Source organism: Danio rerio, chromosome 5, assembly GCF_052040795.2.
Source record: "Danio rerio strain M-AB ecotype USA chromosome 5, GRCz13ab, whole genome shotgun sequence".
NCBI classification, from domain to species: Eukaryota; Metazoa; Chordata; class Actinopteri; order Cypriniformes; family Danionidae; genus Danio; species Danio rerio.
In genome coordinates this window covers 40,943,277-40,957,436 of record NC_141025.1, presented here as the reverse complement: position 1 = coordinate 40,957,436, position 14,160 = coordinate 40,943,277, and the positions used below count along the sequence as shown (strand labels likewise).

Sequence of the window (14,160 nt, the reverse complement as noted above, 5' to 3'; positions counted from 1 at the left end):
CTTCCGAAACGCTAGTGGGCAGTGAGGTGTAAATGTTCCTCTGTGTCGAGTTTCTTCACTTCTGTTTTGCTATTCTGAACACTTCCTGGATGTACAAGTGACTCAAACTCGCTCATTTTGAGGCAGGAACCGGCGGACGTGCAACAACTTTAACCATGAGGTAAACACAGAACAAAACTTTCCATCCGGAGCTCCTTCACGGGACTCCACACTTGTAAACAATCGCTCGCGCCATTCGCGCGGCTTTCGGTCCCGCCCAGACTCGTCAGCGCTACCAAGCCGACCAATCACAGAGCTTGCGCTACGCGTTGTTGCGACGTGTAGTTACAATTTTTGAGAGGTGCACGTCAGTGACGGCGATGGCCACGGCGAAGGGCTATGCGTCAGCGCCGTAGCCTACGCCGGTGTTTGACGCAGAAGTATAAATCAGCCTTTACTCTTTCCCTTAGAATAAACACAGGGACCCTTCATCGCTAATCAAAACATTACTATTCAGAAAAGATTTGTCATAACCATGAGAGTTTTAATCACACTTTTAACTAAATTTAACCACATGAATTCCCATATCACAGCAGTTTTAAGTCATATACTCAGTATTCCCAAAGTTATGCATTACAGGATGAGATTTCAGCACTTCTCACATAAAGTTTAATTTAAATATTTTTCCTTCCATTAGGTACGTTTGTGTTATATAGCCTACAGTGGGTAAAATAAGTATTGAACACACCGTGATTTTTCTCAGTAGATTTATTTCTAAAGATGCTGTTGACATAAAAATTGAACCAGATTTGGTAGAAAAAAATATGTTCATACAAATTAAACAAAAGTAATAACAATGTACTGACACTAGGAGAAAGCACTGAACTACTAAAATGTATTTAACACTTTGACAGCTTCAAGATGTCTTTTGTATGGAAAGTAAAGTCACATATTTTTCCACCATACTTCAATGGAGTCTTAAAATCTCAATAGTTATATGGGTTTCTTCTATGAATTCTGATCTTTAATTCTTATTTTTTATTGGACTCAACTTTTCAAGTGATTGTCTGGGCCAGTCTATGGCTTTATTTTCTTCTTCGGAAAGCAGTTGAGAGTGTTCTTGGCAGTGATTGTGTTCTTTGAATTGCTGAAATATCCCCCCTGGTTTTTGACAATGAGGAAGGGCAGAGGCTTGATTTCTAACTTGAGATATTTCATCTGCTGTCTGGGCTTTCCATGCCATTTTACACCTCCCTTTCTTCATGTGTTCAATACTTTTTCCTGCATTATTTCATTTTATTAAACATAACTTAGTTTCTAAACTAATCAGTTTTGTTTTCTTTGTATGTATGGGTTATTTTGGTTGTTACCAACAATTGTCAAGTCAACAGCACATCAAGAAATATGTTTTCTAAGAAAAATTGTCAATTGTAAATATGCATTTTACCCACTGTAAATCATTTACAGATAACAAAGGGGTCTCTCCAAAGATTGCAGTTTTTATGTCACCTGCTTATTTTCATGAAGAGTTATGTTTTCAAATTAAGCATAAAAATCTCTCATACGTTGCATTTAGTGTACACATCGCATTTTACAGTTTTATTAAAAAATGTAAATGTAAAAGGGCTAATATTACCAATATTTACAAGCCTTATAAACATGTATAATAATTCATTTGACTCCACAAGAAAAACGTTTAATTTACCGATATTAAAAATAGTAAAAAAGACAGAAAAAAAAGTCTTAAACAAGCCAAACATTTTGTCCCATTCATGATTAACATCCGTCATTTAAAAAAACATATAAAATGTGTTTACAGTAAAAGAAAAAATCAAATGCATTCAACAGCAATCTAAAAACCTTTTTTACTTTCTTTAATAATACTCCTATTTTATTTACTTTAATAATTAGTTTGATTAAAATTGCTTTTAATACGTTTTTATCTGTTTTTAATCATTTTACTGTTTGTTTGTTTGTTTGTTTGTTTTTAATTTCTTATACTTGTCTTTTTTATTATTGTTTATGTAAAGCACTTTGAATTGCCACTGTGTATGAAATGTACTATATAAATAAACTTGCCTTGCCTTTTAAGTAGAAGCAAATTTCATATGGAAGAATAAATGTTCTGAAAAATATAGTGCTTAACTTTTTTAAGACATTCGAGTTTCAACGAATTAGCTGATCATGTTGTCACGATGCCTGTTTTAGGAAAAGCTATTTTCAAAATCTATGTTTACAGTAGCTGTAAAAGTTAAATAGGAGGGATAAAAGGGGCCTCATGCTTCTGTCTGAGAACCCAAAACAGCACTAAGTGCATAATAGGCGCATTGTCCATCAAGTCCAACCTCCCCTCCTTTTCAGGACAAATTGTGCAATCTGTCCCAATTTTCAGGTCTGAACATTAGCCGATCAAAAGGAGAAATGGTCTGGAAGAAAGAAATGACACACGATGCAAAGGTCACATACTCATACACAGTCAGGTATTTGGGAATTCTTTGAGTTATCAAAATGTGTAATATCTACATACTCTTTTATCAGGCAGATAAATCCAAGGCCGGCTCCATCTGGGACTGCTTTGTGTGGCATTTGGCGTGGCATGACTGCCATCTGCGCTTGCATTGTTTCAGGCACTGGTGGCATGATGGAAAAGGCTGTGAACAGGGTCAGAGCAGACAGTCTAGCGGCCCGCTCCAAGAGACAAACGCCAGCATTAGGGAAAGTTAATTTTACAAGTAAATGCATTACTGACTTGTGTTACATCTTTGAAAAAGCACCTGAATGTGTTTCTTAGTTACTTTTTAACCATTATGTTTATTTTGCATTATATCAACTGGGCTGGGCTTGTTTGGTTGTAATTATTAAAACAACAATCTTGTCTAAACGAAAGGTCCTTTTATTCCAAAAGTCATTACTTTTTGATAAAGTCACTCTAAAGTAAATATTTTAGTGGTGGAAATTAGTGGTAGGCACAATCTGATTCCTAGATTAGTCTTGACCTACATTTTTTATTTACGTATTTATTTTTGGTTGTGCAAATACATCTTTCCAACAATCCATTCAAACCAAAATCTAGACCTTCTATTTTTTTTATTCAAATTTTATAATTAGACTCTATGTACGACAGTACTTAAAAATTATTTGCTCAAGAAATTTATATTCAGGATGAACAAGCTCTGAATTTAACATTGAAATGCTAGATCACAAAAAACAATGCACTTAGAAAGAACAAACTATTCTTATTCCAAAATAACATATTTAAGATGCAATAACATAAAACATCTTACATAACATATAATATAACATTTAACTCTAGCTTCAAAACATAGTAGTTCACAAAGTACCTCTGTTTGCAACAATGTACAGTAGCTCACTTTCATTCACAGTCTGTGGTTCAAAACACAATCTGCAATCAGTTGTACACATTACATTATTTTCCTCCTGTCCACATTCTTTGGTGATCCTAAAGCCAGTCACACACTAGATGAGAAGTGCATAACTGTCACATCTATGTCAGCTCAAGGTTTCACTTTATGCCACGCCACATCTGTAAAGTTCTTAAGTTTGTCCATCTTTTTCCAAATGAATCAAATTCAGCAGCATTGTATCTGTTAGCGCTTATTATTTTTCTGTTTCTAGCTTGCACTATGCAGGATCGCACTGTCACTATTTCATTTGAATACAGGGTTACACTTTAAATTGATGGTCCATTTGCTGAATTTAAGTTACATTGCCACAACATGCCAACTAATTCTGGGGTTAGGGTTAGCGTAAGTTGACTTGTACTCGCAAAGTTTCTTATAGTCAGTTAAATGTCTGTTTAGCAGTAGTATCAACAGATATTAAGCAGACAGTCTACTAATACTTGAAAGGACCACTAAAAAATAAAGAATACAGAATTACAGAATACAGATCTGATTCTGACTTTTGAAAGAAACACGTTGAAATATTAACTTTTTCCCCAAAAAGTAACTAGTTATGTTTCTTTATATTGTAAGCAATGCGTTACGTTACTTTTGAGTAACTTTTGCGTTACTCTTTCAAACTTGCCGTTTTTTCTTCCTTTTTTTTTAAATAGAGTATCTCTGCCATAAACAACATGCTTTATAACACTCACCTCCATTTACCTTTTAAAAAACACATTAAAAATGATAACTTCGAATAATGTTGTATTCTGAGGACTTCCTGACCCCATAGCTGTACATGCTGTATATACCGATTAATAAAGATTAAAGCCATGTGCTTGCTACTTTCAAAATAATGAGAATACTTCCATCGCAGAAATGTAAGGCTCTGGCCAGCCATCTTTGTTTCTGTCTGTTCCCTTGGGCAGTGCATTCTCTCATTGAGTGCGTGATTCAACATGACAATGTTAATTTTAATTTAACAATAATTTTTAAAGAGCGAAATAGTTAACATAAAAAGTAACACGCATTACATTTTTTAAAAGTAACTAAAATATTACTACTTAATTTAAGTTTTTTTTTCTTAATTTTTTTTCTCCTACCTACATTTTTTGCAAGGTCTTGGATAAAACTCTATTTTCTTCCACCAATATTTTCTTGCAAGGTCCTTAAAAAAATAATGAGTTACCTTGTTACTTTTAAAAGGTAATCTGATTACATCACTCAAGTTATTTGCAATTCATTGCCTAAAACACTGGCAAAGCACAACTTGTCCTAATGTACGACTACATGGCATTACATAAATGGTCTGAATTTGTGTCATCTTCAGGGGCTCAGAGCTCAGACAGAAAGAAGGGGCAGTGGAGCTCAACCTTAGACTTGGAAGGCCATGAAAAGGAAAAGTTGTTATGTAATCTGAAGAGATTATCTTAGTGGACTGTTTTGTCTTGTTACTTCATTCTGTGGCAGTGACATCATATCTGGCCATTCCTGAGCGATGTGAGATTATCCAGTGGCCGGCTTTGGAAAATAGAAACGGCAGATATGCAGCCAGTTGACTGAGCAAGTGTCCTTTGCATTTCTGGAATTAATGAAAGAGGATAAACACACAAGTGGGCCTGTTCAGCTGTTCGGCTGAGGCGGATGCATCCACCCTTTACTGGGAACATCATAACCGTCTGTTGACAGCAACATCATGAAACCACTTCTGACTCTCTGAATGCTGTGGGTGGAAGCTCATGCTGCTGCTCCGCTGTTGAATGTGTATGTTCTGTGAAGTGGGCTGAGCTGCATTATAATGCCACTGTTTACATGCAGAGTGTTTTCTGAATAAACCTCACTCAAAACTCGCTCAAAAATGAACATTAAGTACATTTACAGCCAATTTTCTGGTTATGGGTTTATATGCTCACGATCAATAACATATTACAACAATAAGCTATGCACACATGTTGGTCTATTCTTAATAAATGTAAATAATTAGAATGAGTATAATAAGTATAAGTAGAATGTTCAGCAGTCATTACTCCAGTCTACAGTGTCTCATACTTCTTAAATCATAATAATATGGTGATCAAGTGGCTATTCTTATTATAAAAATTAAGTGTTAGGTAGAAGATAAGTAGAATCTTAATAATAAGTAATGGTAATTCATTAGTTTTAAATATACAGTCATTATTTGATATTATACACTACCTGACAAAAGTCTTGTTGTCAATCCCAGTGATAAGAGCAACAAATAATAACTTGATTTGTAGTTGATCATTTGGAAAAGTGGCAGAAGGTAGATTTTTCAGATGAACTGCATCCCAGTTATCACAAATAATGCAAAAGACCTACTGGAACCCGCATGGACCTGACATTCTCATAGAAATCTGTCAAGTTTGGTGAAGGAAAAAGCATAGTTTGGAGTTACATTCAGTATGGGGGTGTGCGAGAGATCTGCAGAGTAGATGGCCATGTTTACAGCCTGAGGTTTTAAGACATTTGTGCTGCCCATTACATTACAAACCACAGGAGAGGGCAAATTCTTCAGCAGGATAGTACCCCTTCACATACTTCAGCCTTCACATGAGAGTTCCTAAAAGCAAAGAAGGTCAAGGTGCTCCAGGATTGGCCAGCTCAGTCACCAGACATGAACATTATTGAGCATGTCTGGGGTAAGATGAAGGAGGAGGCAATGAAAATGAATCCAAAGATTCTTGATGAATATTTGAGTCGTTGCAGAGATGTATGGATGCAGTCCTTCAAGCTCATGGGAGTCCTACACAATATTAATTCTTTTTCCACTGCACCATGACTTTATATTATATACTGTACATTATTTCTGTTAAGTGACAAGACTTCTGTCTAAGTAAAGTCAGACCATACTGTCCTAATTAAATCAAGGCATGATCATATTTTAGTTTGGTAAATAAAGCGCAATCTAGAGGCCTTTGCCTTTCATATAAGCCACTTGTGATACCAAATGATGAACTAGAAGTCAAGTTATTATTTGTTGTTCCTAAAACTTGAATGGGCGACAAGACTTTTGTCAGGTAGTTTATTATGAGTAATACAGTCAGGAATATGGCTTACTGCTATTTCTCAAGCATAATATTAGCTTAGATAGTTGTCCACCTAATTATGCCCATTTACTGGTAATTGTTTTACCCTCAGGCAATCAAGGTGTAGGTATACATTTCTTCTTAAGTAGAACATTAAAAAAAATATTTAGCTAAAACTGTGATTGGTGATTAATAAAATGCAAATCATCAACTATCAGCAATTTGTTTTAGATAAATAATAATAATAAATAAAAATATACGCTATACATGCAAAACTCAATTAATACCTGTAACTTCTGACATTATATTAAATCAAAATGTTTGGTCTGCAAAAACATCACTTAAAATTGTTGCTTACATTACTACTCATCCACAGCTCATTGATTTCCTATGTCTGACTATAATGTAGGCATGGAAGCAATGTGGCCCCCGAATAGGTTAGATTCTCGAAAATGTGACAAAACAATTCCTTTTCCTCAGGTGGTCTTCGTGTTTGTTTTGACAGGGGGGTTGGGGGGTGGAATGTCTCTGCCCAGAGGGTGGACGGGAGACGGGGGAGGAAAAGGCAGAGTATGTGGGTCACAGGGAGTTTGTCTGGGTGTTGTCTTCTAGTTTCCTCCGTTTCCTAACCTTCCCCCCATACATTAATGTCACTACACATGCACACATGCAATGTCTTCCAGCTGCTCGCTCAGTCTCATATGTTTTAGGACCCCTCCCAAAAGCTCATAGCTCGGGAATGCTCAATCTGTGACTTTATAGGCCTCTACATTTAAGCCTGTTTGTTTGTTTGTTTGTTTGTTTGATTGATTGATTGTTTGATTATTTATTTATTTATTTATGTTTAATTGCATTTTTTTAATTGCATTTATTTTATTTTATTGCATTTAATTTTTTTATTTTATTGTATTTTATTTTATAGCATTTTATTTTTATTTTATTTTATTGCATTTTTTAAAATTTCATTGCATTTTATTCTATTCCATTATAATTTATTGCATTTTTTATTTTATTGCATTTTATTTTATTGCATTTTATTTTATTGCATTTTATTACATTTTCTATCTTGATTAATTTAACTATATTTATTGTACTTGTACTATTATTACACTAAATTTTTTACATTTATATTATTTTAACTGTATTTTCTATTTTATATTGTGTTTTTAATGCATTTATTTAGTTTTTTTTTTGTAGAACTACTATTGTTCTAATGTGTTCTTTACCTTTTTTCTTTTCTTTTTTAAGCTTTGTTTTAATATTCAGTGTTAATTTTCGTAAATCTCTGCATTTTTGATACCCTTTAAATTTATCTAAAGATTTGCTATTTTTCTCATTTTTCTTTGGACATCATGTGAACATCTACAAAGGTCATGTAATATGCCTCTCATTTATAGAGTTTTATTACCCATCCTCTTTTGTTGACAGTTTTTTCCCAGACCAAGGCCTTCCATCTCTTCCTCTAGTCAAAGATAATTAAAATGTCAGCGCTCCTTCAGACGTCCAAGTCACAGATGGACACAAGACAGTCTTTTGCCCTCAGACTGACTTAACAAAGTACTGACTGTAGCAGCCAGATGGGAACAGAAAGCATAAAGCACACAACATATATGACTATATTTAGTTTAGACTAGAGCTTATAAATGTAAAGCTGGTCAGTATTGTGATTGCTTTGAGCTGTTAATGCTGTTATATGTCAGATCTGGCAAAAAAAAGTTGCATAATTCATGGCTTGCATCCAAGTAGTGTAAACATCCCTACTGAATAAACAATATAGTGTGTGCTGTATGGTATAATCCGGTTGTGTCTGTATTTTATTATTTATATACAGGTGAGTCTAAGCCTTCATCATATTATTGTGTTTACCCCTGAGAAACATGGACAGCAGATCATGTTTGGCCTAGGGTTTATGTGGGAGTCAACGAACATGATGTATTTTCAGGTTTCCCGTTCGTTTCCCTGCCAGTCAGTCTCCCACACACCTGCTAAGCCAAGAGGATTGGGTTTGTGTACCGTATGTATGCGTTAAAATATTTGCTGTGATATTCTAAAGGAGGAGCTTGATTCATATTGACGGATGAATGTTCTAAAATTTCCAGTTATTTTCTGGGAAATGCACAGCCTAAGTATTTCTATCCAGGTTTAGAACTGCCATACAGTTTCATATCACTTTTCTAAATAAAATTTGTTTAATTGTCATTATGTAAAATAATCCGAAAATATTGCATACCCGAGCTGTAATGTTAACAGTTAATTTGTAATAATTTGATGGAATTATATACACTCATGGCCACATTATTAGGTACACCTTACTAGTACCGTGTTGGACCCATAATCATATTGACATGATATAGCATCACACAGTTGCTGCAGATTTGTCGGCTGCACATCCATGATGCGAATTTCCCGTTATGCCACATCCCAAAGGTGCTCTGTTGGATTGAGATCTGTTGACTTTGGAGGCCATTTGAGTACAGTGAACTCATTGTCATGTTCAAGAAACCAGTCTGAGAGGATTCACGCTTTATGACTTGGCGCGTTATCCTGCTGGAAGTAGCCATCAGAGGATGGGTACACTGTGGTCACAAAAGGATGGACATGGTCAACAGCAATACTCAGGTAGGCTGTGGTGTTGACACGATGCTCAGTTGGTACTAATGGACTCAAAGTGTGCAAAGAAAATATCCCCCACACCATTACACCACTACCACCAGCCTGAATCTACCATCCAAATGTCACAGCAGAAGTTGAGCCTCATTAGACCAGGTTTGAATTGAACCCTCAGTTTTCTGTTCTTAGCTGACAGGAGTGGCACCGGGTGTGGTCTTCTGCTGCTTTAGCCCATCCGCCTCAAGGTTCGATGTGTTGTGTGTTCAGAGATGCTCTGAACTGTTGTCTTTCTATCAGCTTGAACCAGTGATTGGCTGATTAGAAATTTGCACTAACAAGCAGTTGGACAGGAGTTCCTGATAAAGTGGCTGGTAAACGTATACGACTTATTTGTGTGTTAGAGCATGTAGACCATTTTTTATAGTGTTTAGTAATGCAGTTATGTTTTACTTCTGAGAGGTTATCATTCAATATTTAATTCTACAATAATTGTTTTGATGACAGATGTCAAACAGCACATAAGATAAGATGTTGGCGTGATTGGGATTCGGTCACATCATTTGTTAAGGCACATTCGTGTTTATTTATTTTTTTGCTAAGTAATTGATTTGGGAAATATGTGTCAAAAATAGTTTATGAGCGTGTCTTACTAGATTCTGAAAATAACCAAAAAATATTATGACAATATTACATAGTTCATACAATTTTTATGGACATGTGAATCTTGGCATTTTCATCCAGCATATCCCAAAATTTGCATCAGAAAATGTGGAAGGGAAGATGGCTAATGATAAAAGTGTTTTCTCTTTGTAATTTGGGGCTGATTCTGTCAACCGAGTCGCTGTTACACCTGTTCTTTGATCTTATCCGCTCCATCTGTGACATGTTGTATCATGTGGCATCTGTTGATGTGGAGAGCGGAGGAGAGGCCAGATCTGTGACCTTCAGGACTGAGTTCAATGGGTTATTATCTGCCACAGTGATCCTAATGAAAAGTCTTCAGCGCTGAGGTCACCTCAGAAGAAACGCAAATCTCTGAGGCTGAATTTCAGTTGTTTTTTGAGTGTGTTCAGAGAAGGATTGACTGAACTTCACATCAAGGTTTCTCAAAAGTCACATCCCGCAGTCAGAGATGCCCTATTTTTTGGTTTCTGGGATGTGAGTGATTTTGTCAGGCAGGAATATAAAGGCGTTCTCCTGCAGGCTCACGCAAATAGCGAACTAGGCCAACTGTGAAAACTGCTTCAGACATTACTCTGGAAATGTATATTCTTGGCTAACATAGTTCCATATGGTTTTAATCATTATGTCGTATTTGACTATACCTGACTTGTGATTTTAAGGGTCCACTTGTGTGGTCTGCATTAGTTTGCAGAGCTAATGTAAAACCCATAGAGGGAAACTGACTGGGAAAGTTTTTTTTTTCCCCAGTCGGGGTTTCTCTGGTATGTTTGTGAAGAAGTCTATATAGACTTTCAGTAAAATTGATTGTGCCTATCTCAGCATGTTTTGTAAATGTTAAGTAAAGCTCTGGAATTAAGTGGCTGACGGAGAAGGTGAGAGGTTTTGTATTAATCTTTCTAAAAAGAAAAAGATCACTAAAAAGTTCAACACCCAAAGTAGGACAAATATTAATTATGATCTATGTAACTTATAGATAGTTTACTCAAAAATGATAATTCTGTCATCATTTACTCTCCCTTTACTTGCTTAAAACCTGTTGAGTTTCTTTCTTCTGTTGAACACAAAACAAATACTTTAAAGAAAGATGGAAATCTGTAGCCATTGACTTCCATAGTTCTGTTTTTCCCATGGATGTCATTATTACAGCATACATGGTTACAGGTTTTCAGCTCTCTTCAAGATATATTTTGTGTTCAACAGAATAAAGAAATTCATTAAGGTTTGGAACCATTCGATAGTGAGTAAATAGTGAGTAAACTTTCATTTTTGTGTGAACTATCACTTTAGATGACAATTTTAGCTTACGCCCTATGCTTAACCATTTAGTCAACAGTTTTAGAAGAACCATGATCATATTGTAAAGAACCACTTTCACATGTTCATATTGTAAATTCATCTAAATAAAAAATATATCTTTTTTTTAGAATGACAAGATAGATTTCATGGATCTTAAATTTTCTTCAAGGAACCATCAATGCAAGCAAATCATTTTTTTTTAGTGTGCACTCTCTTAATTATTTTTTTATGTTTTCAGAGTTATGTTTGAGAATCACAAGTTAGGAATCAAATTTAGTATCAAGTTTATAAGAAAGGGGATGAGAATTATTCGTTCATGAACCATTCAGAGTCACATTTGTTTTAACAAATAGTTTTTTGATAGCACACTAAATGTCCGAAAGCACCACACATGTGCCTTGTTCCTCATTCGGAAGCTAATTCTGAACCTTGAGTCACATTGGTTTCCATGCTTTGACTTTTCCACGCATGTGATCTTCTGACGTAACATGTGAGTGGCTAATGAGAGTATATGAAGAATGATTGAGTAAAGAAGAAGTAGACTGTAGCGACCTACTTCGGCCCTTTGTCTGGAATTGGTTGCCACCCATTATTTCTGATTTGAGGCCAGACTTATGGTTTTTCCCAATTATAGTAAAGGTAAATATTTGGTTGGGGAAAGCTGATCTGTGTTCAGTGCAGAGGTAAGCAGGACCTGAAGACTGATTTGCTGGAATGAAATTTGGTGTGGGTTTTCTACGGGCTTACATAAAATATTTGGGTCAGAATCAATACGTGATGTAAGCCAGCCTTGAGTTAAATATCAGTATGTCTGGAAGAGGTCGGATTGGTTTACTGTGATACAGAAGGTCTTCGTCTGACATTTTTTACTTGTTAGAGTAAACTGAAACTCTATCTTGTATAATGGTAGCTTTTAAAATTGATATATGGAGTGTTGTAAATTATTTTAATGAATGGACTTGCAAAATGAAGTCGCTATTAAACAAAGTGATAACAAAGCAACACAGCAGAGATCAAAAGATAAAGCTGATTGTGACCTCCTTGCCCTCAAGTAATGGAGATTCAACATGAACATGCAACCACATGGTATATTATGGCTTCTAACACTTTAGTATCTAACTACTTACGGCATCTAACTACTTTGTTATTTTTAACACTGAGCCTAATCATCTCTGTCAAGCAAGAGTAAACAGTGAGTACATTTTGGGTGAACTATGCCTTTAAGATAGCATTTTTAGCTCATGCCCTTTATACTTTCAAATAATAAACAAAATGGACCAATGGAAAGAACCATTTTCATATTGTGAAGAACATTCATTAATTCATCCAATTTCCTTTGGCTTAGTCTCTTTAATGATCAGGGGTCACCACAGTGGAATGAACCGCCAACTTATCCAGCATATGTTTTACACAAACAGCTGCAACCCAGTTCTAGAAAACACCCACACACTCTCACATTCACACACATTAACTACGGCCAATTTAGTTTCAGCTCTAGCACATGTCTTTGGACTGTGAGTGAAACCAGAGCACCTGGAGAAAACCCATGCCAACACAGGGAAACCTGCAAACTCCGCACAGAAATGCCAACTGACCCAGCCAGGGTTCAGAGCAGCGATCTTCTTGCTGTGAGGCAACAGTGCTTACCACTGAACCACCGTGTCACCACAAGAACATTTAATTAATCTAAATAAAATTTCAGCCTGTAAATAACTTAAAAGTATCTATATTTTTTTTATATAGATTGTTATGTGATCATTGGTTAACTGTATCTAACTACTTTGTTGTTTTTCATCTCTGTCAGCTTCTAGTACATTTGTTTTCAAGGAACAGATTTACCCAAAGTTCAGTAGCCTGATTTGAGAACTTATACATTTTTGATACAAGACTTGCTTTGTTTAATAAAGTAATAGAATGTCAGATTTTAAATTACTTATCAAAATCATTCATTAGCATTTTTCTGTTTTAGAGACAAGTAAATAAAATGTAACACTAGGCAGAATCAGCCATTCTTTTAAAGCATTTCAAAGATCTAAATTATTCATGTTGTCTCTCACTTTTAACATGCATAATGTCCCATCACTGCTAAACAAAGGTGTGAATACCTCTGGAGGAGAAGAAATGCTGTGCCAGACCGTCTGTGCTGACTAACCACAGATGGGATGTGTATTTAGCATGCCAAAGGATTGGACTTGAATTGACTTGTAGCTGTTTCTCTTCAACTTTTTCTTTTCTTTTTGCTGTTAACATTAACTTTTGCATAGAGCTGAACTCTTAGCCCTTCATATCTTTACAGACACCTCCACAATTCAACGCTTCACAATGAACAATGAATTTCAATACACAGAGGTTATATAACTGTGGGCCCATTGTGGAGGTGTTAGTCAAGATGTGAAATCTGCGAACGCTTGTTTTCAAGCATAATGCTTCCTATTTTCAGATGTTATTCAGGCTGTTTGTCAAAGGCATCAGGAAACATCTTCATTTTCACACCCCTTTTGAATATTCTTTTCTGATGGAGATTTGAGAAATGATTCATAATGTCTTAAAAAAATTCTGCTCTGTCTTAAAGGGGTAGCTCACCCATAAAATAAAGTTCTATTTACTCTATCCCCAGTTGTTAAAACATTTATGAGTTTATCCTATTATACACAAAAAGAAGATGTTTTAAACAATATTGCAAACCAGTTGACCTTTTATAGTAACACTGCAGTAATACTGAGTCCATGAAACTTATGTTAAACTGACTTAAAACAGCTTGCTTAACTTTTAAAATTAAGTTAGAATGTTATTAACTTAGTTTAATAAATTAGAATGAACTAAAAACATGCTGTCAGGATTAATTGATCATATATTGTCTTGTAGCTAGTTTCACCTTTAGATTGTTAAAATTCATATTTTCAATAAGTATGCCTTCAGTAAATATTATGCAGCATGCTATAATTTGTTTTAATTTCAGCTGTAAATGTAACTGATCAATCTGTCTGTCAGTTCAAGTCTGATCTGTGCCATTGTTGTTGCTAAGCTCAGTTAACACACCTCGTGAAGGTGAGATGGGAGATGGTGACCTATTGGCCCCTTGACCTGCGGGGAGAGAAAGGAAACCTCTCTGTGAACTGTTAAAGGTATTCACTTCAGTATCT

General features: G+C 35.4%; 1 protein-coding gene and 2 long non-coding RNA genes across 4 annotated transcripts in view; 2 read left to right on the top strand and 1 right to left on the bottom strand.

Moving 5' to 3' along the window:
* rasgef1ba (RasGEF domain family, member 1Ba) overlaps window positions 1-14,160 on the top strand; it is a 110,480-nt gene that overhangs the window by 66,253 nt on the left and 30,067 nt on the right.
* LOC141385567 (uncharacterized) overlaps window positions 1-14,160 on the bottom strand; it is a 30,513-nt gene that overhangs the window by 3,963 nt on the left and 12,390 nt on the right. The window contains exons 2-3 of the long non-coding RNA XR_015491509.1: window positions 2,507-2,630; window positions 438-2,405 (exon numbers count right to left, since the gene is read on the bottom strand). This is a non-coding gene — a long non-coding RNA (uncharacterized LOC141385567). The remainder of the gene's footprint in view (window positions 1-437; window positions 2,406-2,506; window positions 2,631-14,160) is intronic.
* Window positions 21-5,239, top strand: LOC147844084 (uncharacterized). The gene is made up of 3 exons (XR_015491501.1): window positions 21-160; window positions 2,372-2,436; window positions 2,518-5,239. It is a non-coding gene; the product is annotated as an uncharacterized LOC147844084 (long non-coding RNA).